Raw genomic sequence first — 8,333 nt, 5'->3', positions numbered from 1 at the left:
TCTTTCCGCCCGCAGCCACTGCCTAGGCAACACTGCGCCGCCGTCACGTGACCCATCCGTGGGGCCCGCCGCGGACCATGTGACCTGGAGAGCTGGGTGGGGACCCACCCCTCCTACAAGATCTAGGGGGGGGTCTTCACTTCATCAAAGTGCTATCATCCCTGTGGGGCCCAGGTGGGTGGTTCCGAGCGTGGGAGAGAGCTGCTCCTAGCAAGTGACACTAGGGGATGCCCAGCATCTGTCCTTGGCAGCATGGAGAGGTGGGGACAGGGTGTGAACGTTGCAGGGTGGATAGAGGGGTGTAAGAAAGGCTCAGCCCGGCTACGTCCTGGTTTGCCCAGCTTGTGCAGTGACACCATGCACAGAGCTACTGTGGTCACGCAGGTGGCTCTTGGTTCCAGCAAGGCCGTGAGGACCAAACAGTATCTTACACCAGAGCGTAAGGGACATGCACTCATTGCTGAGCTCTGGGCACTTTAAGGGTGGCAGAGACCCTTAAAGGGTCGTTTGGACGCTGCGGTGAGGCATGCCCTTCCCCCTCCCTGCTGCAGCCATCCTCCTTCATTGCTGGTGAACTCGGGTTTTACAACTGAGAAACTCAAACAGGAACGGCTCTGCAGGAAGTATACACTAAGTATACACTCAGCGCCCTAAGAAGTGCCTCATGGCCCCTCAGAGTACTTCCTATTTGCCTGGTACGCTTGTACGCTCTAGATGGGATTTTTCCATCTGCCGCAAAAGCATTGGATTGTGACACATTAACCCAAAGAAAGAAAAAAAAAATTCCACTCGTGGCCAAATTCCCTGACATCTGGAGTGTAGAGCTGTGACTGATCAGTTTCGACTTGAGTCGCCCGAGACCATTCACTTAGGGACAGGTGAAAGCAATTCCGCCCTCCTGGTGCTGACCCAGCGTGGGCCATCACAGGCATCACCTCCACGTGTGCCTGGATAAGGGTCTGAATCCGAGGGAGCACGAGCTCTCACGGCAACTGCCAGGCGCCTTGCAGAGCTGAAATTTGAGTAAATGAAAACAGGAAGGAGACACTTGGTAAACTCCAGCCATTGCATCACGGATGACATTCTTTCGACTAGGGTTTTTTTTTTTTTTTTTTTTTTTTTTTGGTTCTTGCGGTTATTAGGAAGCCTGGCTTTTGGAGCAGGACCTTCCAGCGTCAGGCAGTGCGGCTCCTCCACTGCCAGCACAATTATCTGGCATGCCTGGGCAAAAATGAAATGCCAACTGTAATTACCAGTCCTCCTAGGAGCCACTTTGCTAACCAAACACAGGCAACCAGCCCTTAGTGTTGTTTGGCTCACTTCGTGGCGGAAGCAATGGTATCTGTCCTGTTGAAAGGTGGTCCGGTGGTTGGAGGGTCCACCACCCCTATCCACCCCCTTAGGATCCCAGGGAGCTGACTAGGGGTCACACAGAAGGAACAAGGTGCAGGTCCAGATGCAGGGTCTCTTCTGAGGGCGCTGCATTGCCGTCTGGGCTGTCTGCCTGAAGCTGGTTAGTCTTGGCAAGTTACTTCCTTGACTTAAAAAAAAAATTAATTACGTTTTATTTATTTAGTGGGGGTGGGGGTGTGCACCACAACACACGTGTGGGCGTTGGTTCTCTCCTTCCACCATGTGGACTGAACTCAGGTTGTTAGGCTTTGCAAGTGAGTGCTTTTTAGCTACTGAGCCATCTTGCCGGCCCGTTTTTTTTCTTTTCTTAGAACCTCAACTAGCCTGTCCTTGAACATCATGAAGGTGTACAGCATACTCGCCCTCGATACATGAGCCGTGTTCCTTATTTTTTTTGAACCCCAAGTCTTACCATATAGCGCGGTCTCACAGTTTGTGTGGTCCAGTGACTGGCTCCACACTCTGTCCCCTTAGCTATTCATTCATGGCTTACCCGGTATGTTCCCCCACCACAGTCCACGGTAAAAACTTACCATCAGATACCCTGACACATTGTTCAGACTTCTGCACTTTAACAAAACACCCGAGGCTATGTTATGAAAACAAGGAGTTTATTTTGGCTTCCACTTACGGAGGCAGAGGTTTGGCAGCACGGTGGGAGCCCCCTGGACGCCCTTACATGGTGAGGGTGTGTGCCTAATATAAGATAGAGGGGAGATATGTTCTATGGAGGTGTGGTGAGGTATGGGGGAAGGGGGCGCCTCTTGCGGGGGACCAGCCACATGACAGTATAGTATAGAAGAGTTTATTCTGGGCATGGGGAGAGAGTTAAGAGGGTAGTAGAGGCAGAGAGAGAGGAGTAGAGAAGAAAAGGAGTAGAGGTCGGCCATGAGCACTTGGAGAGAGAGTGGGAAAGGGAATAGGGAGAGAGGGGACAAAGGGGAAAGAGGGTAAGAAAGCAAGAGAACAGAGGGAGAGGGGAAACAAGCAGCCCCCTTTATAGTGTCAGACATACATGGCTTTTGCCAGGTAACTGTGGGGTGGAGCTTAGACAGAATGCTAACAACTATGGTCTTTCCCTTATAAAGGCACCAGGATTCAGTGATGGTGGCCCCACCCTAGTGACCTAATCACTTTCCAAAGGCCCTGCCCTTGATCACACAGGTGGATTAACTTCCCACCCTTGTAATGCTATTAATTTAAGATGTGGGGGATTAAACTGTTTGAATGGTGATGGGGAAAAGGGTCATAATTCTTACTCTGACCCGGTTGGCTTTACAGCCACCAATCCTCTTCCTGGGCTTTATGAGACCCACCCTTCACGTTGGAGACCTTCCAGCCATCTTGTTAACCTTTGACCTCTCCTTTCTCCACCTCACTTAACGGAGATGGTATCACTTCTTTCCCCTCTAACGAAGCAGTCCACCCGTAGGGCATTCCGGAAGGTGCCCCTGTGCTGCCTCGTGGCTTTTTCTTGAGACAGGGCCTTTCATGTAATCCAAGCTAGCCTCAAACTTGCTATATAAAGGATGACTTTGGGGTGCTGAGCCTCTCTTCTCGAAGGTCAGGCATGCTGTGCCATAGGTTTACTTGGTGCTGGGGATGGGGCCTAGGGCTTCATGTAGGCAAGTAGAAGATATTCTTAGCTTTCCTTTCATTCAAAATGCTACCAACATTCATAAAAGGCACACAGCACACTTGGAAGTACTCTACCAACTAAGTCTCTCTCAGTCTCTTTGTTGTTGCTGTCTATGGCTGTTCTTACCATGTGTAGGGTTGCTTTTTGCTCTTAAAGACTTTTTAAAATTGTTTTTATTTACTTTGAGTGAATATTTCATTCGCGCGCATGTACCTATGGATTCCCTGGAATTAGGGTTAGAGATGGCTGTGACCCATTATGTGGGTGCTGAGAATTGAACCCACATTCTTTGCAAGAACAAGTACTCTTAACCTCTGAACCACCTCTCCAGCCTACTTTTAAAGACCTGTGTGTCCATGTGTAAGGATACCCATAGAAGCCAGAGAAGGAAGCTGGGTCCCCTGGAGCTGGAGTTACAGGCAGTTGTGAACTGCTTGATGTGGGTGCTGACCCAAACTCCAGCCTCTGCAAGAGCAGCAATTGCTGCTAACCACTGAGTCATCTGGCCAGCCATTACAATCCATTTTATATCATCCTGTTTCTTGTTTTCCCTGGGAGTCCAGTCGTTCTGTAGGAAGTCTTTGGCTTCTCCCCATTTTCTCTGCCCCCACCTGCCTCTAAGTCAGGATGTTCACCCCTGGAGTCACTGCCCCAGCCTTCCTCTTAAACCCCTCTGGTCCACACTCCACAGTGAATGATCCCCCTCAAGAAGCTGTTGGAGCTTCCAGCCTCTGGTCTCCACCATACCCCAGGCTCATGTTGGCTGGGAATCCTGGGGTGAGCTCTTGCTTGGCTTTCAGTAAACATTTACTACAGTCTATGGAACGAGGAAGCTGAAAAGGGCCGCTTTGGACTCCCTCCAGGTGGATTTCTAAGAGTGTTCTCTTTATGGAAATACATGCTAATGTATGGTAATTACAGCTCACTTTAGTGGAGGACGCCAGAGAGTAAACAGAAATTAAGTTCTGAAGGAGAGAAAAAGCCTGTCTGGTTCTTGGGCCAGGAGGGAAAGCAGTTTCTGCACAATCTCCTTCTGTGCTGCCTTGGGAAGCGGCCAAGTCCCTGGTCCTGCAAAGACAGGCTCCAATTGCTAAGTAGAAGTGCCTGCTATTCCTTGTGAGTTCTTGTCTTAATTGTTGGGGCTGGAGAGCTGGCTCAGTGGTTAAGAACACTTGCTGTTCTTCTTAAGGACCGGAGTTCTGTTCCCAACACCCACGTGGTGGCTCACAACCATCTCTAACTCCAGTTCCAGAAGACCCAATGCCCTCTTCTGGTTCCATGGGCACCAGGTCATGTGGTACACATATATACATCAGGTAAAACATACACATTAAAAAAAAAACCAACAACAAAAACTAAAAAAAAAAGTTTGTCAAATTGACGTAACTTAGAATTACTAGGGAAATTTGAATGAGGGACTATCTACTTTGGGTTGGGTGTAGACACATATGTGGAAAACCCTTTATTTATTTATTTATTTTTTTGTCAGAGCTGAGGACTGAACCCGGGGACTTGTACTTGCTAGGCTCTACCACTGAGCTAAATCCCCAACCCTTTTGTCTTTTTTTTTTTTTTAATTTATTTACTTTTTAAAATGTGGGCTTAGATACTGTCCTATTGCTGTGGAGAGACACCATGCCCAAGGCAACTTATAAAATAAAGGATTTAGTTGGTCGCTGCTTACAGTTTCAGAAGGTGAGTCCGTGACCACCGTGGAGGGAATCATGGCAGCAGGCAGGCAAGCATGGTGCTGGAGCAGTAGTTGAGAGCTTACATCTCATCCGCAAGATGGAGGCAGAGAAAGCAGAGTTGGGAATGTTGTGGGTTTTGGAAACCTCAAAGCCTATCCGCAATGACATACCTCCTTCAACAAGGCCGTACCTCTTTTTTTTTTTTTTTTTTTTTTTTTGTATTTTGAGACAGGGTTTCCCTGTGTAGCCCTGGCTGTCCTGGAACTCACTCTGTAGATCAGGCTGGGGGGAACTCAGAGATCCACCTGCCTCTGCCTCTCAAGCGCTGGGGTTAAAAGTGAGCACCACCACCACTCAGCAAGGCCACACCTCTTAAACCTTCCTAAACAGTCCACTAGCTGAGAACCATCCAAATATATAAGTCTATGGGGGTCATTCTTACTCAAACCACAATGTGATTAGTGTTTGCCTGAATGTATGTCTGTGCACTGTGTGGGCCAAGCCCCCGACCCCAGATGCCAGATACCCTAGTGTCACAGAATTGTGAGCCAACATGTAGATGCTGAAAATTGAACTTAAGACCTCTGGAAGAACAGCCAGTGCTCTTAACTGTTGAGCCATTCCTCGAGTCCCAAATTGTCTTAACTGATGTGGGAAGACCCAGCCCACTGTGAGTGGCAACATTCCTTAGGCAAAGGGTCCTGAACTGTGTAAGAGTAAAGAAACTGAGCTCAGCACTAGTTAGCAAGGATGCATCCACTTCCCTCTGCTCTTGACTATAGATGTGATGTGACTAGCTGTTTGAAGTTCCTGCCTTGAAGTCCACACTGTTGGACTATAACAGCTGTTTATAGCTAAAAAACAAAACAAACAAACAAACAAAAAAACCCTTTCATACTTAAGTTAGTTTTTGTCAGGTTTTTAAAAAACATATTAGTATCTGAAATAAAATGAAAATACTCCTTTAACTCAATTTGAAAAATTTTCTATAAGATCAAGGCTGTAAATAGGTAAATTTAAAATACTCATGGCTCTTTGCAGGGCAAAGGTAGAACATGCCTTTAATCCTGATACTTGAGAGGCAGAGGCAAGTGGATTTGATTTTGAGACCAACTGGTCTACATAGCGAGTTCTAGGCCAACCAGGGCTACACAGTGAGACCCTGCCTCAAAAAGGAAAAAAAAAAGTGCTACTTGTTTCAATCCAGCATTTCTAAGGTGGGTGGAAGTAGACTCTTGCGCAAATGTCTTCTCTGGCCAGTCCAGTTGTCCTGGTGCGTGTTACTGGACTCTCTCCATTCCCCCATTGTCATGACCAGAACTATAATGAATCCAAATTTGAGGCTATCACTAGGGAGTCTGGGTACTTACTGGCTTGAGAAAATATCTCATGTAATACATGCTGGCCTTGACTTGCTATGTGGCCGAGGATGACTTTGAACTTCTGATCTTCCCCCCTTTACCTCCCAAGTGCCAGGAATTACCTTCCCCTCCGTTTGTTTATTTATTCATTTTTCTTTCTTTCTTTTTTTTTTTTTTTTGAGACAGGGTTCCCCAAATTTATTATTTATTTGGCTTTTCAATAGGGCTTTTCCTGGAACTCTGTAGACTGTTCTGGCCTCAAGCTCAGAGATTTGCTTGCCCTACACCTCCTGAGTTTTGGGATTAAAGGTGCTCACCACCACCCCCTGCTCAATAACCCCCGACTTATGCAAAACTGAGTCTAGAACCCAGAACTTCATGTAGTCTGGGTGAGCACTCTATCAACTGGGTCTTAACTCCAGAATCTAGAGAGCTATGTAAAGATAGATGTACGGAGACTAAAGAACAGTTTTCAGAGGTTGTCGCCCTCCTCCATGTGGATTCTGGGGTTCAAACTCAGGTCATCAAGTCTGGAAGCAGGTACTTTTACCCACAAGCCATCTCAATGGATTCTTACATGCTCCTCCGTAGTTACTGCAAATGGGTCAACTTTCTGGTAGCATCCTGCAGACAGGCATCCTTACACATTCAAGTTTGAAGTCCCTGTGCTTTCAGTCTGATTCCCTTAACCATTTCCCGGGCATCTACTATCATGTCCTGAACTTCTTGCTGGCATCAGGGATCAGAGCCACAGCTCTGGCTCTCAAAAGCTGAGGGTTTGAGGCTGTGGAGGGGACTGAGCATGTGAGATAGCTGTTTCTGATGGGGGGACTGACAGGCTATGACGCTCAGGGGTCATGTTAGTCATAAGGCTGCAGATACTCATGTGGGTGGGATATGAGGCAAGGGAAGCAAGGCAGGAACTGAAGCAGAGACCATGAAAGGATACTGTTTACTGGCTCATTCACTGCTTTTCTTAAATAGCCAAGGCCCACTTGTCTGGGGATGGCACTGCCCACAGTGGACTAGGCCTTCCCACATGAGTCAAGAGAATGTGTCACAGATTTATGTCCCTAGGCCAATGTGATGGAGGCAACCCCCAGTTCAGCTTCTTCCCAGTTATGCCATTTGTATCAAGTTGACAAGTATAGGGTGAAAACCAGACTGGGAGTCGGCCTTAAAGGGAGGATATGGGGCAGGCTTGGGGCTCCTGGAGACAGGGTCCTTGCTACTTCCCATTGCACCAGAGCTCATCCGCTGGCTGAAGCAGCAAACATGGTATTTAGGACACAGGACAGAACCACACCCAGCTGGAGTTGGCTGGTAGAAACCACGGGAGGCTGAAGGTTTCTGTGCTCTCCACACTTGAAGAAATGGCTGCTGAAAAGGCAGGTCACACTGAAGGCCTAAGGGTAGAGATGTGCCAAAACCACCCAGGTAAAGTACATGTCGGAGTAGGCAGACTGGGCTGTGCTGTGGCCTGAGCTATGAGAATTGGAGCAGCCAGTCATGGGAGCAATGGGAACTGCTCACACACTGTAGAGAAACGTGGCTGCACGTGTGCATGCACTTCTAGACTCAGTCTAACCCTGATTCCGGGTTGAGTCTTCCAAGCCTCCAACCACATTTCCAAAAGCTGACTGACACAACACACCTCTTTGGAGTATGGCTGCTGGAGGGCTCCATACTTACTTTTAAATTTCGTTTCTTTGTGGTGCGTTCCTTTCATCTCAGCACTTGGGAGGCAGGTGGACTGTGAGTTCGAGGCCAGCCCGGTCTAAATATCGAGTTCTAGCCAGGGCTACACAGAGAAATGCTGCCTCAAAAAAAAACCAAATACATACATAAATAAAATTACATTTATTTTACTTATCTGTGTGTGAAAGTCAGAGGACAACTTCTGGGAGTTGGTTCTCTCCTGTCACGAGAGTTCCGTGGATCAGAGTGCCAAACTTGGCATTACCAGCTAAGCCATTTACCATCCCCCACCTTACCACTGACTCATTAATGCATGGCTCACAGCCGGCAGTGCAGCCATACCCCACGCTGAAGAAAGCCATCAGTCATGTTCCAGACTTCCTGCTCTAGGCATCCCAGCATAATGCCCAGAGAGACCTTTTAAACAGTAACTCTGCCAACAGACCCTAAAGACACAGAACACCGGGCACTAGACACATGGGAAGAACACGGAGCTTACCAGCTAAACAAGGGTGGGGTCGACTTCTTCAC

The sequence above is a fragment of the Micromys minutus genome, assembly GCF_963924665.1.
Source record: "Micromys minutus genome assembly, chromosome: 29".
Taxonomy (NCBI): Eukaryota; Metazoa; Chordata; class Mammalia; order Rodentia; family Muridae; genus Micromys; species Micromys minutus.
The sequence above is the reverse complement of the archived record's forward strand: the minus strand, read 5'-3'. Positions refer to the sequence as shown.